Here is a 25,276-nt window from a genome sequence, read left to right as displayed (position 1 = left end):
TTCCATTTACATGAAATATCTTTTTCCATCTCCTTACTTTCAGTCTGTGTATGTCTTTAGACCTGAAGTGTGTATCTTGTAAGTACCATATAGCTAGGTTTGTTTTTGTAATCCAATCAGCTACCCTATGTCTTTTGATTGGAGCATTTCATCCACTGAATGTTTAAAGTGCTTATTGATACCTATGTATTTATTGCCATTTTGTTACTTGTTTTCTGGTTGTTTTTGAAGTGTTTCTCTGTTTTTTTCTTCTTCAATTTCTTCCCTTGTGGCTTGATGTTTTTCTTTAGTGACATGCTTATGTTCTTTTTTCTCAGATTTTGTATGTCTATTGTGAGTTTTTGATTTGTGGTTACCATAGGGTTCATATATGTTGACCTATAACTATATATTCTTCTTTTGAACAAATAGTCATTTAATTTCAAACACATTCTAAAAGATCTACATTTGTTTTACTTGCCTACCCCATATTTTGTGTTTTGATGTCACATTTGACATCTTCATGTCTATGCCTTCACTGTTTTGAGTTATAGTTTATTTTATAATTTTTTTCATTTTTAATCTTTGTACTAGCTTATTTAAGTGGTTGAGCCACAGTCTTTACTATTATATATATTTGCTTTTACTAGTGGGATTTTTCCTTTCCTATAAATTCTTACTTCTTGCAGTAACCTTTTCTTTTCCACTTAGAGAAGATCATTTAACATTTATTTTAGGGTAGGCTTTAGCATTAATGGACTCTTTCAGGTTTTATTTGTCTAAGAAGTTCTTTATCTTTTCTTCAATTCTAGATGAAGAGCTTGGCCAAGATGCCGGAGTGGGAAGACTCTGAACTTACCTCCTCTCACAGGCACACCAAAATTACCACTATTTGCAGAGCAACTGTTGATCAGAAAGCATAAAGACTTTCTACAATGAAAGATATAAAGAAGGAACCACAATGAAAATGATGGGAGAGGCAGAGTTGTGGTATAGCCAAGACCTTACCACATGGTCTTGACTTCTGGTGCATGATCAAGCAACTGCAGAGACTTTCCACGAATAGCAATGGGTCTGAGCCTCACTCTGGACTCCCTGCCCGGGGGTCCACACCAGGAAGATTAGCCCAGAACATTTGGCTTTGAAGGCCAATGAGGCTTGCTTTCAGGAGACCCAGAAGGCTATGGAAAATAGAGATACCACTCTTAAAGGCAGTACAGGGCAGAGGCAATAATTTCAAAGGAGCCTGGGTCAAACCTACCTGCTGATCTTGGAGAGTATCTTGGAGATGCAAGAGAAAACTGGAGCTCACCCTGGTGGCATAAGACACTGGCTGCAGCCATTTTGGGGAGCTTGTTCAACCACATAAACACTGGTTCTGGCAAGTGCCATTTTGGAATCTTCCTTCTAGCCCATTAGCATGGGTCCTGGCATCACCAACCAGCCTGTCAGCACCAGTACTGGAATGCCAAAGGCCAAGCAACTAGCCAAGCAAAGTTGCAGCCTCACTTTCTAGCGGACAGGCTGCCTTAAGACCTCCTAATCTCACAGCCACCCCAAGACATGGGCCTGTCTACTAGAGGGCCCAAGATCTAGCCCGACAGACCAGTACACAAACACTAGCCCTAGGATTCCCATAACCCTGCAGCTAGAGACTTCAGTACACAACCCTGCCCCCCACGGGGGGCAGGCACCAGCCTCGGAACCCCCAGCCCACACACCAATTCTGGGACCCTCAGGTCCCTACAGCCAGAGGCCCTGGGACCTGGCTCTACCTACCAGTGAGCCAGCAGTATTTCCAGGAAAAAGACTATAACAAGAGACAAAGAAGGATATTACATAATGACCAAGGGATTAATCCACGAAGAAGATATGCATGGTCAGGGCATGGAATGTGGCAGACCCAGCCCTGGTCAGAGTTCCAGACCACTCCAAAAGTACCGGCACGGAAAGCAACTTTTCAAAAATAGCTTTGCATTTTTCAGGCAACAAGAAATACCCCAAAAGCAAAATATTTAAGGCAATAAGTTTTCCTAGTGAACTTTAACTGGAAAGTCAAGATTTAAAGTCAATACTTAGCCTACAGACTTTCTTTTAAGGATATGTTTTATAGGTGGAGTTGTCTTGAAAAGAACTGGATATTAGAAAAAAGGGCTGGAACCATTACTGAACTATTGTCATACTATAATTCAGATATAAAATATAAGCTTCTTCACCACATCTGAGAGCATTTTTCCAATACTGTAATTTTGATTATGGTTGAGGATGCCACCTGAATTCTTCCAGGTAATGTCAAACTCTACATCCAGGACTATCACTGAGATTTTGTTCCAAAGCAATAGGGCACAAGTTTATAAAGCAGTGGGCTAGTAGTATGCAAAGAAATAAAAAACTTTCTTCAGATGAAACCCAAACAATGAAAAGAAATTAATTGTGAAGCACGTACAGAAGTGAGAGTAGCAATCACTTTAGCCATCTGTCTGAAATGCACTCACACCCGTAAAGCAAACTCCAAGAAGGAAAATCAACAATACTAAATTTTGGTCCCTTGCCCAGGGCCTTTTTCGACTAAATATGGAAATAGATATTTAAGTCCCTGGTGCATTTTGTATCCATTGTCCAGGCTGTTTCTGTGGTTCTGCCTCCCACAACATGACTGCTTCTTCTGCCCAGGGAAAAAGCTCTCTCCATCTATGCTGACTGCATCAGTTGAATTCCATTCAATTATGCAGGGATCCAGGAAAGTGGACATAATTCAAACCAGAGACAGTGAACTACTTAGTATTTTAGATTTTTCCTGGTTTCTAATGGGCTATCAATTACGGCAGAGTGAAGAGTTTCTAGAGTTGGTTTATTTTGAAAGCTAAATAGAAACAACAGTTGCTGGTTTATTTAGATCTCCTGATTATTTAATATAAACAGTATAAGTTTCCTTGGAGAGTCTGACATGAGGAGTTTAACCTACATGTGTTTTTTAAAAAATAGGGCAATGAAGATAAGGAGACATTTCCTTATTCACAGCAACCACAAGTAATAAGCCTTAGTTAGCCCTGGCTGATATCGGTCTCCGTGGTGACAGCACAAGATTGACATATGAACTACTGCCACCTTTGATGGTAAGATGAGCTGATTTAAAGGGTCCCCCTTTCTTGTGTTGGGCTGAAGCTACCTAGTGACCAGAGAAAATGGCTCTGGAACACCTTGGAAAAGAAGAAAGTTCCCAGAAGAAAGACTGGACTTCCTGACAATGAGGTCAAGTGAGGATGAAGTTGATTTAACTTGATAATTAAAAAATGGTGACCTAGTTTGTATCACAAATTGATTTTAAAAAAGAGAATATGAGACATACTGATAAAACTTTTGTTTTTGACTCCTCATAAACTACATAAATAACTGTGACCGTAATCAACGTGTTGCCATATTCTGCTTGTATGTATGAACCAATAGTTTATTTAATATATTCTCTTTTAACTAGAGAGGAGTAATGATAATTCAACATGTATTTATACAATACTGTTTACAAATATTTCTAATTGTAAAATTCAGGGGGCAACAGTAAAAATGCCTTCCAGGGAAGTGAATGTTTGGGAGTGGCCCTCACACTGTGGAAGATATTTAATTCAGTGGACTCATATCAAACAATTTTAAGAAAACTGCCACAGTACGAAGGAATGATTGTGATTATTTAACCAGGACTTTATAAAGATAGGTCCTGGTAGAACTTGCCATGACCATTAATTAATGTCAGTGATAGCAATTAAGTCACAACTAGAGGGCCTGGGCCAGGGCTGGGGTGGACTGAGGTGGGGAAGTAATGAATGGAAAACAAGAGGAAAGATCATCAAATCCTTTTTTTGTGCTGGGTCTTTGTTTTGAGGTTAAACCTTTGCTGTATTTACTACCATCAACTCAACAATGCTACTATATTTATGCTTCTCAATGTTCTGCCTCCCACAATATGACTGCTTCTTATCCCCAGGCAGTCATCTGGAGATGCTCTCTCCATCTATGCTGACGGCATCAATTGAATTGCATTCAATTATGCAGGAATCCAGGAAAGCGGATTCTCATGTAGATTCCAGGCTTCCTAAAAGAAGCACCCTAGAGTATTCACACTTCTTTTACTTTTTAATAATAATAAATTTTTAAAAGCCCATCCTTCTGCAACTTGTGATTTCTCAGTGTGTGTGTGCATGTGCATGTTCCTTAAACCTTAAATTAGGAAAGAAAATTGTAACAACCTGCTTTTGGACTCAAAATAGAGCACAAATGGAAAAAATAAGAATCACCTGGACAAGATTTATTACCATAAAATACATACCAGGCAGTGTCCAAGGCACTTACATAACATATAAGGTTGTTTTTTCACTTTCAGAAACCAACTGGTTCTTTATGTCTCCCTCTTAGAGGTGTTCATCCATATGTGTTCAAGTTTCCATTAACACACGAAAGTCTCTGTAATTTATACAGGTTAGCTGTTCCTAGGATGCTCGAGTAGCTGAAATTAATCAAGCCTTTGTCTTGCCGGATGAACACAGAAAAATGTTTTTGTTGTTCAGTCACTCAGTCATATCTGCCTCTTTGCGACCCCGACTGCAGCACACCAGGCTTCCCTGTCCTTCACTATTTCCTGAAGTTTGCTCAGACTCATGTCCATTGAGTCCATGATGCCAATGTTGGTTATTTGGAAATAGCTTATGCTTGGGTATTGATTTCCCACATAAGTCAATGGATTATAGGGGACATCATAATAACTGGCTTGCAAAATTGACAATAAACACCATTTCCTACTAGAAAGAGAAGCAATCTATTCATGTATCTTCCTGGTGTGAACCACCTGCCCTTTGCCTAACAAATCTATAAGGAACCAATGAGTAGGTACATCTGCTGTTCTATGGGTAGAAAAATTATCTTTGACTCTGAGACTTATGATCTCATACTTGAATAAGACCTAAATTGAGTGAGTTCTGTCATTTGTTCTCATGACTCATGCTATCTAAAAAACATTTCAGGGTCAATTCTAGGGAAAAAATTCACCAAGAGATTGGCAATATCTTCTGAATATTTAAGCAAATTTTGTGATGAAAATAAACTGTTCAAAGAAATATAGCTATATGCATTTAAAATGAGACCTCTGGAATTGAGGGACATAAGGCAAATGCCATCGTTTAAGACCCTCCCCCTCTACTTAATAAAAGCACCTATATTTCACTAGAAGTAAAATTTTATTAGTAACATGTCAAATATGCCTTAAAATACAGTGACCTTTCTTCTTCTTCTAAGTTTAAAAAACAATCCAATAAAAGCTAAATCATGACCCAAATATTTTAAATGTGAAAAAGACATATTTTAGATTATGTAACAGATACACATTTTCCCACATAAATGTTGTAGAACACCATCTGTTTGGTTTTTTAGTGCATTCCACAGAACTAAATTTCTGCTTTTCTCCTTTCATTTTGTGACAAATTTATGGCACTATATTTCACAATAGCTATACCAACAATTTAAGATCAAAAGACAGCCTGACAAAAATCACTTGGCATGCTCAAATCAGATAATTCAGGTGACTCCCTCATTCACACCAATCCTCCACCCCTCACTCAGACACCAACAGTTTAAGAGAAACAGAATGTCTGTACCAAAGGAAGGACTTTTCATGGAATAAATCTCAAGAAAGAGTTCAAGACAAGAAGATGAAGTTCCAGATACCATTTTCAGTTAAGGTTTACCAAATCTTCCACCCATGCAGATACTCAAGAATGGTACATGACTACCTCCATGTCCCCTTTCTGCACTTGATGTAGATAAAATTTATAAATCATTTCCTAGGGATTTTACTGTATAGAATATTGTAATATTTGTGGCCAATTTGAAAAATTAGCTTATGATACTTCTTGCCTTGCATTTCTTTGAAGAAAAAATGTCTATGGAAAGCAGACATGAATGCATATGCTTTGAAAGTAGTAAGACTGTAGGCTTCAGTGTATATTTTCATTCTCAAAGCCATGGAGAGCATTGCTACTCAAAGTGTGCTCGGTGAGCCAGCACCACCCATATCATCTAGGAAACTTGAGAAATGCAGACTCTCAGACTCCACTCCGGGCCTACTAAAAAGAGTTTGTATTCTAACTTGATGTCCGGTGACTTGTATGCACAAGATTCAAAAAGTGTTAATGTAGAGGAATGTTCTTTATCCACTCAACGGTAGAATAATCTTTATGGAAAGACAGAAACTTTAATGGAGAAATACAATCCAAAGGGTTCAACTATGAATGTACAAACTTTTAGACATGGCCCACTTAATAAGGAAATAATAATCATGAGACATGTCACATTGCTGATGTACAGTAATGAAGTTTGATGGGAAAAAAAGAACATAAATTTAAATTTCAAATATTACATAAATACTCATGAGCCAACTGCTTGAATTAATTACACATGATCTTCCATTGTTTCCAACCTAAGGTATTTAGCAAAACATGTAGAAATTATAACCATTACATTGAACTCCAGAAACATAAAGATTACCTTAGTAGATAGTTATTTAATGACTCTGTTGAATAGTATTTAAAATAATTCTATCAAGAAACTATGATGGATTCTAGTTTGATATACTCTGCAAACCTTTCTCAAGGGGGTTCAACCAGTACTGCAAATTGTTGCTTTCTTCCAAGTAGTTTTGAACAAATCAGTATGAACAGTATAAAGTAGGTAACTAATAACCTGCTGTATAGCACAGGAAACTTTACTCAATACTCTGTACTGGCCTTTATTGGAAAAGAATCTTTAAAAACAAAGAGTGGATATATGTATATATATAACTGATTCACTTTGCTGTACACCTGAAACTAACACAGCATTGTAAATCAACTATACACCAATCAAAATTTTAAAAAAGAGATGGGAGAGAGTATTAGAACCATAAGCTCCACTTCCAACAGACCGAAAAGACAAGGGTTGGTTGAGCTGTGATTCAGAAAGGAAGCAACTGGGAGAGGAGCATGCCTCCAGCAGCTGATGTTAAGAAATCCCGAGGTTCATTTTAGCAATTTACCAATACAAGGCAAAGTACAGAAAACTGCCATCTAACCTTGAACACATTATATACAACCCTCAGACTGTGATTTCCTGATTCTGCTATCCCTTCAGGGATATCCTTGACAATATTAACCTGATTTGCGGTGTAAAAGTACATCAAAGCTAGAGAGGTTGGGGAGGAGGCATTGTTCTGCACTTTCACTGGTCTCCCTTCCTCACCTATAACCTCTTGTGCCCCAGGGATGAGCGACACCTCCCTTCTGCAGCACTGGTTTTCTCTCATTCTTCCAAGTATAAAATACACTGCAAAGCAGAATGTACTCTCCTTCCGCTCTAAAATCTAGCTCAGTATAACTTCTCTTTTCCCTGTGCATCTTGTTAGCTACAAACACCTTTGGAGATACATGTTTGATAACCATCCCATAGTTTGGAAAAGAGAAATTCAAGTGCTACTCCCAATAAAGAATTCTTACATTTTAAAATGAAACCAAACATCTCTGAGTTCCTCCCTCATCAATGAACAGCTTGGACAAAAGAATTGTGCATCATTCACCTATGCATCCTCAACCCTGGCACCATGCCCAACTCATAACTTGCTCAATAAATGGTGGGGAATTGCACTTATTTCTAAGTCCTCTAGCACTGACTTCATTAAATCTTGGAATGCACACTGAAATCTGTTCATGTGTTTGAGATTAACCACATGTACACCAGCTCACTCACCATTTAGTCTTTCTTCCAACTTAATTTCTGTTTTTCCTTTTCTCATCCACCCAAGGAGTTCCATTTTAGGGATATTTCTTAGTGGTACCACATTTCAAATAATCTATATACTGAATAGAATCTAGTCTTATGCATCATTGATGAATAAAAAAAAGATCAATACACTGTGGGTATTCAGATTTGGGGAACACAGCAGACATAGGAAGGAACAATTGAGTATAGCAAGCAAGGAAAACCTTCACATGAAACAGCTTTCGCTTCCACTTACTAATTCTGTTTCTTATATCTCTGCACCTCCCTCTCCTTTTTTCTTCCTCTTTTTTCCTCTCCGTTTCTTTTTCTTCTTCTTTATGAGGACTTTAGGCTGTTTGGGCACCCACAAAATTAGTCTCTATTACCAAAGGCACTCATACATTTCCCATCCTATCTTTCTTACCTTAAGCATGGCTCTTGTCACCAAAGAAAGGATGTCCAGGTTCAAAAAAGTTGTCACTGTTTTGAAAACTTGTCATTGTTTTCCTACCTTTGCATCTCCCATAACAGATCGTGCAGGATGGAGACAGCAGAGCAGGTCCCTATGTAACAGGTTGCCGTGGTAAAATCACAGCAATCTTATTGGTTAACTCAGACAAGTTTAAATAGAAATTATAATTTTTCAATGAGTCAAGATAACATTAGTCAGCTCCTTATCTATGAATTGTTTATTGGAAAAGAAATTAAATGCTCTAAAAGATAGTTTTTAAATAACCTGGTTTGAAATCAACACATATTTCTTAAAAAAGAGAAGCATATTCACAAATACCAATGATTTCTAAGACAGTTCCTTCTCTGTATATGAGTGTAAAATTCAGAGAGCTCAGTTAATGATGTCATCAAATAAAATAGATTTTGTGTCTATTACAGGCTCATTGCCCAAAGAGTTCTTGCTTTAAGATTTCTGACAAACTGTAAATTTTACAATATTACCCTTTCTTGGTAATTTTTTCTCCCTCTCTCTTTTCAGTCCCAAAGTATACACATTTATATCCTCAAACAATTTCAATATGTTGCATTTCTGTAAGTCATATCTATTAGCACTGGTGTATTTTTCTTATAGATACTGTCCTAAACCAAGCCAAATGTCCCTATGGGTAAGAAGTTTTAAACTATTAGAGAACAAATTCTATTTTTCAAAGCACATAATTATCCTATCAAATTTGGAGTCTGTTCAATTAATATTTCCATTGTTTAAGAAAACTACATTTTAATAAACACATTCGGAGAAGTAAGGTATGGTATAAGCAGTGAAATAAAGTTTTTGAAATTTGGTAACAAATTTTGCTCTTAAATTAATTTTTAAATATATTTGTATGTCAAAGCTATCTCACCATTCATACTAAATTGCCTTAAAAATTAGCCCCAATTATAATTTTTCAATTTGTTCCAAATCATTTTTCTCTAATTCTGACTGAGTAATTAAATAGAAACCTGATAATTTTATCAGTTATATATCTATGTGGTCTTTAACAATGAATGCTAATTAGGGGACTCATATTCTTTATATCAAAAGCATCCATGTTAATCACCCTGATAATTCATTAGAGGGAGCAAGTAGTGAATCAAAACTGAAAACAAAATTCTTTTGAAGAGATAAAGACCTTCTTGATTACAAGATGGCATTCAACAAGGAAAGATACAATGTTGAAAAGTCACAATGTTTAGATTTGTGAAAACATATGACCACTGAAGGCCGAAGCAGTGCCCTTGACTATTATTATCATGTATGTATAAAGTCCTCTGAAAGCACGTTAGTAAGCAAATCATTCCAAATCCCTTTAACAATGTTCTTCCATGTCCTGTATAATCCTTACTTTAGGTTCTTATCTTCATTATCAAAGTCTATCTAACACTCATCTTTGGGTCTTTGGTATTTTCTTAAATGTACCTTTGGCACCTAGTTTTCCAATCTGTTTTATCAGTTAATGACAATTCTTTAAATGATGTGTGCCATGGAACATAAGTCCAGACATTGAAATCAGACATTTCACTCAAACTTCAAAGAACATCATGAATCATTTCAAACAATTTCAGGAATCTTAACTAATTATCTTTGTTAACTAATTATCTTTCAAATTGCAAAATATAGGAACTTATCTCAACTTCACCACTAAAGGCATTCTGAAACGTTTTGTCAAATAGTGAACGGTCGACTATTATACAAAAATCAGTGCAAAGGTTCATCTAGACAGCCTTCAATGAACTCGCAGATAAAGAAATAACATCATGTAGGATTTCTTGTTCTCACCATTTTTTTGCAGATAAGATTCTTTAAAGTTATCTGCCTATTAAAATCAAATATGACCTGCCTACCCATTTCCTGAGCTTCACAGCCTGTAAATGTGACATCATAAATAAATTTAAATGCAACTAAAGGCCCCACCACAAATTTTAATTGACCCCTAGAACTTAGAGATAAGCCCATATGCAAGGCTATTTTATAAATTCCACTTTTAAAGAGAAAATTCTATGAAGCAAAAAAAAAAAAAAAAGAAATCTAAACTGGATCACTGTGGAGTATTCTGGTTGTTAACATTCAGCAGTTAAATTGTAGCAGGTTGGTCACATCTAGAATTGCCACTAATGGTAAAAGGAGAATGGTGTCAATTATTTGGCACAATGCTTGACAAACCAAAGCATTTCAGAAAGGACTGACGCTTCCTTTCATCATTTACAGAAATTAAATTTGTTCCACCCTTAATCCTCAGGGACAAGACATTATCCATTTAATATGAATCTGTTACTTTCCACAAGAAGTGGTAGAATTTGGAAATAGGGGTTCGAAATGTTTAAATCTGCAAAGTAACTTAGTTTAGGTCTCTTCCTACATACACTATCTTAAAAAAAAAAAAAGCAAGAAAACATTGCTTCTAAAGCACTTATTCTCTGCTTTATAATACATGGACATATTTCCAATTTGGCTGGATGATACTAAGGACTGCTGAATAATAACCAGGGTTCTCTCCAATCAGTTCAGCATGCATCTCATCTCTGATCTCAAGGGCACTGATAATTAGTGCCTTATGTTAACATCTTCACTATGAACAGTTCAGGCATCTAGAAACAAGGTATCAATGGACTTTAACAGTTAATTTAATTCATTTTATAAATAAGCAACTGAGAATTTTGCTCCAAGTGGCTGCTAGTGTAGCCCATTCCATAAATGGCATTCTCCGAAGCATAAGGCACAATATGATACGAATGCAGCTCTTCGTAATAGAGAGACTGAGAACAGCATTCCTGTACCATAAACTTCAGCCGTTTTCTTGTATCAGAATAAGCAGTCTTATAACAGGGAGCTTCTTTAAAGTATTCATAGCTCTCTTTCTCCGTCTCTAGATGGATCTTCCTCAGCAAATTGTTAATTAACACAGACCTTCTTAAGTAGGTTTCTGGGTCTTCAAGAAATCTGAGCTTCTCCAGCGAAAGTTTAAGAATGCAAGTCCTGTCCTCAGGCAATATCAGGTGCTGAAAAGCAAATACAACCATCATTCAATCGACATTTTAGAAAAATGAAAACAAGAGCCTTTGCTATTGACAAGACTCAAACAAAATTAAAAAGTATACCCTTACTTTTGGAAAATACCCATGGTAATCTTGATGTAAATCTTCTTCTTCTGCATATTTTCTCTTAAAGTAGGCTACTTTCGACGTTGTTAACGTATATGTTAATACTTTTGTTGGATAAGCTAAACAAAATAAAATAATTGGAGAAAAGTCAGATTTTACTGTAGTAAAAGAGTGTTTAAAAACAAAAGTTCTACTTGTGAAAGTAAACCGGTGATCCCAGAAACCAACATTCTCTCTTTACTTACTAAGCAACGCAGTGAAGAAGCCAGTGGCAATTGTCCTGTGGCTAAGAAGCCTGTTTGCAGGCTAATGACACTATTCAGACCCAAAATATAGGTTCAGCGTTGGAGAAATATGTTTATTTCCTTATGCAGCCCCTCAGAAACAAAGTGTTATAGTTATAATACATTCTTGAAGTGTTAGTCACTAAGTCTGTCCAACTCTTTGCAATCCCATGGACTGTAGCCTGTCACGCTCCTCTGTCATGGAATTCTCCAGGCAAGAATACTGGAATGGGTAGCCTTTCCCATCTCCAGGGGATCTTCCTGACCCAGGGATCTCCCACACTGCAGGCATATTCTTTATTGTGTGAGCCACCAGGAAAGCCCCCAATCCTCTATTTAATGTCATACCATTTAATGTCAAAATATATCCACATTTGAAATTGATGCACAAAATGAGTGGAAAGAGTTGTTATTTTTCATCATGCTTTTAGTTATACCGCTTCCCTTACAGAAGGCATTTAATGTTGCTCGGTTAACCAAATCTATGTAAAATGGTTGGTGACCCAATTATATACTTTAAAGAAATAATTGCATGTCAACAGACAAACCCTATTATATGGTCACGGTATAACCATTCTCATAACACCTGGCTTAGCATAGGTTAATCATAAGCAAACAGTTCAAATATCGTACTGATTAGAAAACTTGACCTTGCTATAATTTTTAAAGTAAAAATGTTGTTCTCTCCTTTAATGCACTATTGTTTAAAACCCTAACTTGTTTAGGGAAGGATGGTGTTCCGAAAGCCGATTTTCAGAGGTTTGGTTTAAAGGGAATTTTTAGTGTGTACACTAGGTGGTGCTCTTATCACGGAAAAGAGGCAAGTATAGCCTTGAAACCTAAAGATACAGGCGCTTCCTAGTGAAAGCACTGAATGAATTTAGAATAGAAACTGAGTCCAGTTCAGTACTCATTCAACCTCAGTAGACCAGATCAGAAAAAAAAAAACAAAAATTATACTTAAGCATTATCGATTTTACCCTTAAACACACATTTGAATATTTCTGGGTGTTGAAACCATTTGATTCACAAAATGAGTAGCTTATTAATGTGTTGGCTAAATAAATTCGTGGTTAAGACATTTGATGTTTTTTTCCCTGATATCTTGAATTTTTTAAGTCTTAACTATTAAAAACGTACTCTTTAAAAACATGACTCTTCTAAGTTTTTCCTCATTTTGGTGGCATCTGTATAACATTTCCTGTAGCTTTTTGTAGCTGGGTGGTTTTCCTTAACCAGTAGGAAAATCTACAAAAAAAAAAAAATCACACCTAAACTTTCCAAATTTTCACTGGCACCGCTGTGGATTATAAACCCAAGAGAGCCTTAAATTATAGTTGGCATGTTCTGTAAGGGAAACAAGAATTTTAAACCACTGATGTGTCTGACCTAAAAAGAGATGAATGTGTAATGATCATTCACAACTGAAAAAGTCAGTACACAATTCCTGAGTTCAGTTAGCACATCTCAGTTTATATGAAATTTTCACAGATTTCAGAGGTTAGAAAAAAAGGAAAACCAAATTATTTGTAATGAAAACATCAATGAACCTAGTTTTCTCAGGGGCTGTTTTTTTTAGTTAACATTTTCTTAGGTGTATTTTTGAGCTTCCCCGGTGACTCAGATGGTAAAGAATCTGCCTGCAGTGAGGGAGATCTAGGTTCAGTCCCTAGATTGGGAAGCTCCCCTAGAGAAGGGAATAGCTACCCATTCCAGTATTCTTGCCTGGAGAATCCCAGGGGCAGAGGTGTCTGGCGGGCTACAGTCCATGGGGACACAAAGAGTCAGATATGACTGAGCTACTAACACACTAACACTAGGTGTATTTTTAAAGGACGGAATCCATAAGTAGGTGAAATTTTGGGTTATTCTGTGATAACAATTAATTATTACTTATTGCTTTTTTTAAACTTTTTACTTTATATTAGAGTATAGCCTGTGAACAATATTGTGACAGTTTCAGGTGGACAGCAAAGGGACTTAGCCACACATATACATCCATTCTTCCCCAAACTCCCCTTCCACCCAAGCTGTCACATAACTTTTAGTAGAGTTCCCTGTGCTATACAGTAGGACCTTGTTGGTTATCCATTTTAAATATAGCAGTGGGTGCATGTCAATTCCCCATTCCCTATCTCTTCCCCTCATTCTTCCCCCAGGCAACCATAGAATTACCGATTTCTTTTAAACCACTTAACCTGTTGATGCCATTATGGTTCTTAAAAGTTAGGATGCATCAGAATTGTCTCTCCTAAAAACACAAATTGCTGGGTCCCACCCTCAGAACTTCTAATTCATTGTGTCTCGGCTAAGAGCAGAGAAGTTCTATTTCTCAAAAATTCTCAGGTAATGCTGGAGTTGTAGACCCGGGGACTAAATTTTGAAAGCCTCTATGTCATTGCATTATGCAAGTGTAGTAGTAGCACTACAACAGCAAGTTAAAAACAGAACGTTCAGCCCATCAACTGATTGCCTGATCGTGAGACTGCCAAGCAACTGACTTGATTGATTTTTGTTGTTGTTATTGTGACATTGGCTACATTGGCTTAGATGTTTTAGCTTTATGAGCAAAGCCAGACTCCATTTAAACTAGTAGTGAAAAATGAATGAGATCACTTTTCAACATAAATTCCTCGGTTCACATTAAGAAATATCAATGACTGACAGTTATTAGCATTATAAACGACTGGACAGGTCACTATTGTTTTTTTAAACAAGGCTCAATGAATTACTATAGTGCAGGAAAGGGTGAGAAAACATTTGGAAATATATATATACGTATATATATATATTCACATATATATTTAGAAGTATACACATATTCATTTATTTTACAAAGTAATGCAATGTCTACAGCATTAATAGCCAATTAAAGACCTTTTAGTGAATGGCACAAGGCAGGTCAGGTGGCAACTTAGAAAAACAAGTATCAAATAAACCAAGTGATGATCTGGTAAAATATTTTTTATTTAACAGCAAGACCAAAAAATATGAATGGTCCCAAGCAAGGTTCATAAAGATTCTGTCTGCTGTATTCAGGCAGTTATCCTAAGATAGAGAATGTACTGGACCCTGGAAACACAGTAAATTCTCAGGGGTTTAGATTTGTGTCTCAACTCTGTGGGTGACACACTTAGCCACTTAGTTTATTGCTCTTAAAAAATACCCCCATGGGTTGTTGAAATGCTGAAAAGCTTTCACAGCTGGTATCCATTTGACAATTACTTCCTTGCATGCTGTTTAGCTATTCGCAATGTTTTCGGCATCAAATTTTGGAGGATGCTTTTAGCCACTTTGAGGCTAAAATATATAGCAAACATAAGTTCCTACATCTGTTTTCTTGGCTGGATGAGAATTCAAAAAATTCAGAGCTGGAAACTATTTATTGATCACCTCGTTCAGCCTACATGATCTACAGATGAGAAAACTGAGGCCCAGAAGGGTTCAGTGGTTTTCATTTTGGTGTGTGTGGCTGAGAGTCTGGGTTTTGAAGGCAGATGGAAGTGGTCCAGATCCATCTCTTCTTAGTTGTGTGACCTTGAGAAACTTACATGAACTTTCCACAAATTTCATTTGTAAAGTGGGGATAGAAATAATACTGGCTCACAGGATCACTGAAATAATTCGTGGAAAGTGACTGGCATTATGCCCAGAATATAGTAAGCACTCAATCAAATCCTAGTTCTTATTAGGGCCAATAGGCACAGATCTATCCCAGAAGCAAATCCTAGCCTGGCCTCCTAGCTTTGACCCTAAGATTTTTCCTACCACCCTGCCTCCCAGAGATACTAGATTATCATTCGAGATTTAAATCTGTGTGTGTGTGTGTGTGTGTGCACGCACATGCACATGTGTTCAGCTGTGTCCGACTCTTTGCAACCCCATGGACTGTAGCCCAACAGGCTCCTCTGTCCATGGGATTCTCCAGGCAAGAATACTAGAGTGGGTTGCCATTTCCTCCTCCAGGGGATCTTCCTGACCCAGGGATAAAACTCAGGTCTATTGCATCTCCTGCACTGGCAGGTGGATTCTTTTCCACTGAACCATCTGAGAAGCCCCAACTAGAGAGTTAAATGACTGCAAACGTGTATTTCAAATGATCAAGATGAAAATAGCACAGATACTATAACAGCTCCAAGAAAATGTTTCTAGATATATTGTCACTGGTTATACATTTCGGGTAAAGGAAATATAACTGTTTTTTAAAATATCCAAATAGTCATTTGGAGAACTAAAGTTACTCTGAATTTCCAAATAAGTTTGCCTGTTATGACCCAGTAAACGTATGTAAATCTATTTATATAATTCTCCCATAACTAAAAAGCCCAACTCAACCCAGCCTGTTATTCAAATAAAGCTGATGAAATAGACAAGAAAAAGTAAAATGACCTTACTATGTCTTCATAGTCCATGTCCTGAACTCTGCATATAAATTATAAAACTGAATGAGGCTGAGCCTAAATTTATCTCTGAAAGTAAATGGCTAATGCTGACTTGAATATTCAAACTGTTTTTAATACTCTAACCTCTGGGTACATAAAATATCTGTGCCAACCTCAATGTCTTTCCTAGTCTAAAATGTCAACAAACAAATGAAAAGTCACAGAACAGAATGACCATCCTTGTCATTCGAGCTTTGATAGAACAATTTATACATATTTCTTTAAATAAATGTTTAAAATGTAATTATAAATGGTTGCTCAAATGCTCTTTCTTACTCTTCTGCTTCTGCCTCCAGAAAACTGAAATCCCATTAGCGCACAAGTGATTTCATTTGGTGCACAGCCCACAGGCAGTACATTAAAGAAAAATCATCAGCAAATTAATTTACAAACACTTCAAGAGTACAGATGATCATAAAAAGACAACTCCTGTCATAGTAAAACCGTTCTTTGTCCAAGACTGTAAAAAACCTAAGAAACGGTAAAGAAGTGATAAGTTTAACATATCTTAATTTTGGTATGGTTTTCATTTTCTACCCCACAATACTTTAATCAATATACCACAAAAACACAGTTTAGACCATCCTATTGGCTGTATGCATCTGTACCCAAAGTCAAAGGAAGAGTTTGATCAGTAGGGAAAATAAAGAGCTTCTAGTCAGATCAACAACCAATCCTTGATGTGGACAGCCACGTGACTCAGCTTCCAGTCTCTCAATGGTTTCTCTTTGCCTAGCGTTAGCCTGGCATGAGCTTTAAAAAAGTATGTATCCCTACATATCTACGTAATGCTCTGCTGATGGCAAAGCTACTGAAATCCTTCCTTAAGTGCCATGGGCACACCTGTTTACAAAGAGCTACTCTACCTCTCACTGTTAGTTACATTCTGCGATTTTGCTGCATTGGCTACAAACACTTCAGCATGATCTTCTGGGGCTATCCTAGAGCACTGGTTCTGATCCCAGTTTTACAATTTATTTTCTTAGTGACTTAGGACAAAGTATTTAATCTCAAAGAACCCTGAGTTTCCTCATTGATTCAGTTCAGTCATTCAGTCATGTCTGACTCTTTGCAACTCCATGGACTTCACGCCAGGCTTCCCTGTCCGTCTTCAACTCCTGGAGATTGCACAAACTCATGTCCATTGAGTCGGTGATGCCATCCAACCATTTCATCCTCTGTCGTCCCCTTCTCCTTCTGCCTTCAATCTTTCCCAGCATCAGGGTCTTTTCCAATGAGCCAGTTCTCATTGATTAAGTGAGGTCAAATATCAAAATCATTGAGTTGTGTGTGGATTAAATGAGATGTTTAAAAAGCACTGAGTGCCTGTCTTACATCCACATATTTTTCTGATCAATATTAGGTATTACTATTGCAGTGGCCTCATTTTTGAAGCCATATATGTGAGTGTATACATGCTACTCAGCAGCACTATGTTGTATGGAGGACATATGTCCTCTCTTTAGTGTTAAGCAGAGGACATGAAACATCCTTGAGTGGATTCAAGAAGACAGACAGGTGCAATATGCAAGGCTATAATGCTACATCTTCTGTAGACCTTTAGCTTTGCTGATGTTTAGCAATATCCCATCAATCTTCTCCCTCATAACCTCTTGCCTGGCACCTTTCTGGATAATATGCTCTGGAGGAGCAGAAATCATTGCCAGTTTTTAGTTGTGAATCAATGGAGCAACCTGTTCCTTCAGAAGTATCGTCCACCCCAGGCACATGATTGACCCTACTGGCAGTTTAAAATTACCAACAAGTTGCAGCTTCTGGAAAACTTTCCTAGGAACTTCCAAGGGATACTGACAGCCAGGGAGTTACAGATTTTTTTTCAAGAAACTAGCAGCATAGAAGAGAGCCCCAAGCACAGATATGTAATATTAAATAAAAGACCATTTGACGTTCCACACACCTACCTTGTTTCACTGGTGATGGTCTTGGAACCAAAGAGAACATCTTTAAATGGATAGGATCAGCCAGGTAACCATAGTTACCTTTGATACTGCACTGAAGCCTACATAATGAGATCTGGCCCTAGTAATGAGAGATACTAGTGCAGCAGGGTCCTGGGGGAAGTTTTGTGACTTATCACCCCTCGGAAGTGCATTCCTTATTTTGAAGGATGAGGCTTCCTTACACTCTACCTTTTACCTTGGAAAGTGGGAATGAATCAGAAAGAAAACTGGCAAAGCAACCACATTGACAGCTGGAGGTGACAAGAAATATTAACAATGTCTAGGGAGATGCTAGGAAGTAGACTTCCTTAGGTACCTCAGTCTGTTGCTCAAAGAGAAGGGTTTTAAATCTCTGCTATGTGTATGAAAATAGCCTTTTTTTTGAAGTATAGTTGATTTCTAATGTTAGTTTCAAAGCAAATCTACTATACATAAATGTATATCCACTCATTCTTTTAGATTCTTTTCCCATGTAGATCATTACAGAGTATTGAGTAGAGTTTCCAGTGCTACACAGGAGGTCCATGTTAGTTATCTATTTATATGTAGTAGTGTGTCTATGTTAATCCCAGTCTTTCAATTTACCCCCCTTATACCCTGATAACCATAAGTTTATGTTCTACATCTGTAACTCTATTTCCACTTGTACCCTTTTTTATACTCCACATATAAGCGATATCATATGATATTTGTTTTTCTCTGTCTGACTTACTTCACTCAGTTTGACAATCTCTAGGTCCATCCATGTTGCCACAAATGGCATTATTTCATTCTTTTCCAAGGCTGAATAATATTCCATTGTATATATACACCTGCTGCTGCTGCTGCTGTTCAATCACTAAATCATGTTCAACTTTTTGTATCCTATGGACTATAGCCCGCCAGACTCCGTGGGGTTCTCCAGGCAAGAATACTGGAGTGGGTTGTCATTTCCTTCTTCAGAGGATCTTCCCAACCCAGGGATCAAACCCACTTCTCCTGCATTGGCAGGCAGACTCTTTTACCACTGAGACACCCAGGAAGAATGTATGTACCACATCTTTGCTCCCATGTCCTCTTGACTATTGTAAATAGTGCTAAGGTATCACCTTACACTAGTAAGATTGGCCATAATACAAAAAAAAAATCTACAAACAGTAAATGCTGGAGAGGGTGTGGGGTAAAGGGAACCTTCCCACACTGTTGGTGGGAATGTAAACTGAACAGTCATATAGAAAATAGTACGAAGATTCCTTAAAAAACTAAAAACACAGCTACCATATGATCCAGTTATCCCACTCCTGGGCATATATCCAAATTTGAAAAGATTTACTTAATTTTACAAATTTACTTAATTTGAAAAGATCCATGCACCCCGATGTTCAAAGCAGTAGTCTTTTCAAAAGTACCTCGTTTGTATCACTCTCACTTTCTTCCACTTTGATACTACCATCGAGTTTGGGTATATCACCAAAAACATTAAGCAACATATCCAGAAGTGTTGTAGAAAAGAACTAATCATTAACTTTACTCACTAAAAATACAGAGTCATTCCTCAATATCAGGGCATTGGTTCCAGGGCCCCCACAGATACCCAAATCTATAGATGCTCAAGTCCCTCATATAAACTTGTGTTGTACAGTTTGCCCTCATATTTGTGGGCTCCATGTCCTCGAACATCTTGCTCTGGAGTTGGTTAATTCTTTCCTCTCACTCATAACTGTCTCATTTATGTCACCACCTGGAGTTGTTCTGGTGATAAAATGTTCTTTATTCACAGGGCACCTTTATTCTAAAGAGTAATAGATACTTCATTAAATTACATTGTGTTCAGCTCATGCATACCACTTAGTAGATATCTTATCCCCCACATTAGATATTGAGCCATAAAGCGGTAAAATAAGACTCCAGGTTTCTGAGTCCTGATTCTCTTTGCAACATCCCCAACTTTTCTTCACATCTTAACCCATGCCCCCTTCTAATAAACATTTTTAAAATAACACAAATTCTGCTACACCACCATGGAGGGGATTTTCCAGGTTCCCTGTCCCTCCTCCTCTCTTGATAATCACTAATATTTAGAAGACTCATATATTTCTACCTACCAAGAAGATTTATTTTTTTGCATTTTACTTTCTATAATTTATAGCATGAGAAAAGGTTTAATTTTTTCTAAGTATAGTTACATTACAATACTGAACATAACATTAGCGGGTCCTTTGTTAATATCCTCCTACCACTCCTATTGAGAATTATGGCAGCAAACTAGATGACTGCTTTTAGCCTGTTAAATTTAATCATGAAAAATTAAAAAACAATTGTGTTAGACTAAAAAGCAGAAACATTAATGCAATGTATTGAGACTATCTAGATAGACAACTTATTAAAAATAAGATGGAAGGCAGGGAGTGCTGACAAAAATTAGCTCCTCCCAATATCTGAAGTTGCACTTCAGTTTTTGTACTGCACAGTTATGGTAAATTTGCCCACTGCTTCTGAAATCATCATATAGGCTTTTTCTGGGGTTCTGAAGCATATTGCTTTGACAGATACAACAATCTGAACCAGTAGTGCCTTGGCTCTAGAGCTACTGTTGGGATGTTGGTATTTTGACAGTGAAAGCCAGCTGGCATGAGTCCTCAGTGGAAAGCCCAGATGTAGAGGCAGTGGCCTCAGCATCTTAAACCTTTCAACACTTCTCCATGTTTCAAAGCATCTTCTAAATCCCATGAAAGTAACATGACATAAAACTGAATGCAGAATGATGTTCATAAACACCTAAAAACTTCCAAATAGAGTACTGGATGAAAAATTGAAACTAGAACTTGATTTCAGTTATAACTTGCTTGGTCTCAGCCTTAAGTCTTAGCATCCTAAGTATGCTGCTGCTGCTGCTGTTGCTAAGTTGCTTCAGTTGTGTCCGACTCTGTGCGACCCCATAGACGGCAGCCCACCAGGCTCCGCCATCCCTGGGATTCTCCAGGCAAGAATACTGGAGTGGGTTGCCATTTCCTTCTCCAATGCATGAAAGGGAAAAGTGAAAGTGAAGTCGCTCAGTCGTCTGACTCTTAGCGACCCCATGGACTGTAGCCTACCAGGCTCCTCCGTCCATGGGATTTTCCAGGCAAGAGTACTGGAGTGGGGTGCCATTGCCTTCTCCACCCTAAGTATACTCCTCTTTATAAGACAGGATATGTTCAAGTACAGCTGGTCTTCCCATTGACAAGAGTGACTAGTTACACTGACAAGAGAGACTATCTACACTGGCTAATTACAAATTGGTGAAATATTTTTTCATGCTCTTAGAATCTACTAATGTCTCTAGGATTAAATGCTTAGGTTATAATGATTTGTTTTCATTTATTTAAAGCACCATGATAATATTTTCTGGTGAATGACTTTAAATAGATATGGTCATCAAGATTGCACAGTAAATATTCTGCACATTATACATTCATGATAGAATCAAAATTAAAATTTAAGAACCCCTTTCACCTGACCTTTTGATTATGACAGTGTTTTCAATGAAAGAGTAGGCTCATTCACATAAATTGAAGGGCTCTGAATGATTTTAAACTTCTATACATATTAAATAAGGATAGGATGTATATAAATTACTAATGCAAAGGCTAATAATGCATATACATGAGCCAATACTTATGGTTGCTTTACTCAAACTTTACTCAGATTGATAGCATGACTAAAACTCTATATGGATTGCATGACAGCTGACAGTAAATCTTATTGGTCTCTTTGGATTTGTTTCTCACCATAAAATGTAGTAATTATGATGAAGGGAGGAAAACAGGTGGGTAGTGCTAAAGACTAATGAAACAAACATTTTGGGACTCAAGCAGTCATCTTTAGTGCTTAAAATTATTAAGCTACAGATATTTCAATAAGTGATCAAAGAGACCAGTACCTGTAAAGTCTCATGACATCCATAAAAACTAAACAACCAGATTAGAATAAATTTTCAAATAGGTTTCTGAATAAAATTGTTTAATTCTTTATTTTTGCAAAAGGAGGTAAGGAAAGAGAAGAAATGTGCCATGGTATATTTTTATGTATTTAATTATAATCTGCTAGACTGGTTACCTACAGGAACTGCACATGGATAGCTCAGTACATGTGAAAGTTACACAACACTGGAGGTCTGAACACTCAGTAAAAGACTATATTATATTCTGAAAATTGAGTTAAAATGCTTGACACACATGGGTTTCTATCACAATGACTTTAATGCAAATTAAATTTTAAAAATCACCACACTCTCCTTTTGCAGGGAGCTCTCTTTATTGCCTTCATTTCGGACATGTACCAATGTGCTCATAGGGTTTCCGCTTGACATGTTCCCCAAGCCAGGCTACCTAATTTGGCCCCACCCTACTCATATGAGTCTTCAAGAGGAAAATCTGCCAGCCCACAAATGTCCTTTCTACAGAAAACCTCTATTGACTTCTACCCAGCAACCATCTATATAAACAACCCCTTATATTGATCTTGTAAGTTATGGTAATGCTGCATTAGCATTTATTTCTCTGGATACATATTTAAACAGTAATTTCTTTTAAGCTAGTGATTACCTGGTAATGCTGAATCAATCTGAAAAGTGTATTTCTAGGACAGCTTCAGAAAATCTGGTGAAAGTTCCCCTTTTCACAGTGAGCATTTCTCAAAGCCTCAGACTCATGAATTTTGAGTCTGAATTTTACCTGAGATTTTGAAACAAGGAGAGAAACACAAATAACATTGGAAGAGTCAGAACTGCACTGACTTGAACTGGTTATCAAGTCAGGAGAAGGCATGCAATAGGAAGACACTAAGATGTTTGAGGTGGAGTTGATCTGGACCAAAGAAGTAAGTAAACCTTCAAAAATACACAGTTACTATAATGTTCTCCATTTAATTTAATTGTAAACATGAGGACTCTTAACTATTCTAAGAAATGTGGAAAGAAATGAATAACATCTGATCAAATATTTACTGGGCAATTATTTGGGGGACATTATTAGTATGCTGATTTAAAAAAAACAGATATAATTAGTTCTTTAAATGCCAGATTTTTGTATTATTTCAATAAATATTCTCTCTAAAGTAACAATTCAGCCGTTAACTGAAAACAGACTTACTCAATCGTTCACCGGAATACACACTATTTCTCACAAGATTTGAAATTGTCAAAGGATACTTTATCTTTGAAGAGTTTTTCTTTAAAGGGCCATGTTTAACTGCACCTTTATTTTTACATGGATGTATGCTTACAGATCTCATCATCTTCTATATTTAGAGAGATGAGCTTTCCAAAGGAAGATAGGCAGCCAATGAGGAGGATCCCGTCAAAAGAGAGGTGAGTTACTATGGTTACTTTTCAGGAGATTGAGTAACACTGAACTGGCTGCTCCCAGCCAAATGGACCCTTTCCAGGGCAGGACCTAAAAAGAATGTTGCTCTCCATACATGTTGATTCAATTAGCCGAAGCTACACTATCCTTTTCTCCTTAGCCACAGATTTTCTTTCGGAGCTCACTGCTTCCAGCCCTCCTAGCTGCACACAGACAGTAAAGTCAAAGGAAAAACAGGGAGGACTGCAAACTTCCGAGCACAAACCTAACAGCGACGGGCAGGGACATCTGCAAGAACAATCCCAAGATTTAAAGAAGAAAATCAAATCATGTTGTTCGGGACCACCAGCTAGCTACTTTGCAATGGCTGGGGCCGGGTGGGATTCCAGAACACGTCCCGATCCACGCCCTTAATGAAAGAGTCTTTTCTGAGCCTGAGGCGGGCACCTGGCTGGATAAGTTCAGACATACCTTGCGAGCTGGGTCCACTCACCAGGAGACCGGCGCATGCACCTGTTTCATAAAGGCGCGGGGTTCGGTGCTCCCTCCCGCTTTTACGGCGCTGTCACTCTTCAGAAGGGCACTGACGGCGACAGCGACGGCGGTGGCGGCGGCACGACAGTGGCAGCGGCGGCAACTGCAGCTCGGCGGGCAGCCCTGGCTCCTGCAGGTCCGTCCCTCCAGTCTCTGAAGCGCCTCTCGCTCGGGGTTCGCAATGCGAGGCGGGCGCGCAGCTGTTCTCAGCTCGCATTGGACCAGAGGGAGCAGATGTTATCCGGTTGCTAGGAGCGTTGCTAGGAGGCGATGACGCCCCTCCACAGCTCGGGAGCAACTTTCCTGCAGGTCGGTGCGCTGGTGGGGGCTGCCGGGAGGAAGGCTTAAGAGCAGGAACCAGGAAGGCGGCGAACAAAGAGCCCCAAATAGAGGGTCCTGTGCTCGCCTGAATTGAGGCCTGAAGAGTCGGTTGGGTGGCTGCGGTCGGGTGAACGCCGCGGCTCTGCATGCCGGGCTTCAGGCCCTGATCCGCTGGCCTGCGCAGGTGATGATGGCCGCGCCTCTTGTGGCAGGGTCACTCGCTGTAGACCCTGGCTGAATGTCCTGTAGAAGGATCGGGTTTAGGCATGCGAAAGGGTTGGCACTTCCAGCAGCTGAAGCAGCAGCAGGACTCTGCTAGTACCTCTAGACCCGCTGGGATGCTATTCACCTTGGGGCAGGTCCCTGGCAAGGTGAGAGATGAAGGAGTGTGCGTGTGTGAGGAGGTGAGGCGCATGGGACAAGGAGTAGAGGATCTTCCGCCCTCTGGGACTCTTCTCCCCAGTGTGTTCCTGTTTGTGTCTGCAGGTTTGAACATTTGATAGATTTTGAAGAGGGAAAAAACAACTAATACATGGAAATCAGTCCAGAGTCTAATTCCTTCTGGCACTGTCTGTGGCTGCCTACTGGTATAGTGCCAAAGGTTTCAGAAAAAATGACCGTGTGGTCTGAAGTACTTTATGCAGTTAGAAAGGCTTCATTTTGATCCAGTGGCTAATTAAAACCTCAGGCTAATAGGCAAACTTCTTGAAAATAAAAATACACAAAAGAAAATGTACTTTTCACAAAGGAGACTGGAGAAGGTATGCATGTTTCAGTCATTCACACTTTAGTATAAAGTCACCCAAAAGCTTGTGCTGTCTCTGTATTGTATCACTCAGGCTATGTTTTTATTTTTATCATCGCTTCTTGTTGTTGTTGTTGTTCAATGGGGTTGTTGTTCTTGGGTGGAGGGGGATGTTGAGAATGCCAAAGTGGGCAAATCTGGGTAGCCAGTGAGCCAAAAGAAAGAAAGGAAGATGACAAACATAGCAGAGAAATTTTGCCCAGTGCTATTCTCAGAAAAGGAATATCATTGAAGAAGTAGATACACAACTTCCCTA

At 38.2% G+C, this 25,276-nt stretch overlaps 1 long non-coding RNA gene across 2 annotated transcripts; it reads right to left on the bottom strand.

Moving 5' to 3' along the window:
- Positions 1-11,352: 11,352 nt before the first annotated feature.
- LOC145513441 (uncharacterized) lies at positions 11,353-24,049 on the bottom strand. Of its 2 annotated transcripts, none has more exons than XR_014059396.1 (3): positions 23,832-24,049; positions 22,602-22,730; positions 11,353-11,468 (listed from the first exon to the last, which is right to left on the bottom strand). It is a non-coding gene; the product is annotated as an uncharacterized LOC145513441 (long non-coding RNA). The 2 variants fall into 2 exon arrangements; XR_014059397.1 differs by having other exon boundaries at positions 23,854-24,049.
- Between the last annotated feature and the right edge of the window lie 1,227 nt (positions 24,050-25,276).

The sequence above is a fragment of the Giraffa tippelskirchi genome, chromosome 7, assembly GCF_054371585.1.
Source record: "Giraffa tippelskirchi isolate mGirTip1 chromosome 7, T2T-mGirTip1v1.2.pri, whole genome shotgun sequence".
In the NCBI taxonomy this organism is placed as follows: Eukaryota; Metazoa; Chordata; class Mammalia; order Artiodactyla; family Giraffidae; genus Giraffa; species Giraffa tippelskirchi.
Note: the sequence above shows the minus strand (reverse complement) of the source record. Positions and strands in the feature narration are given on the sequence as shown.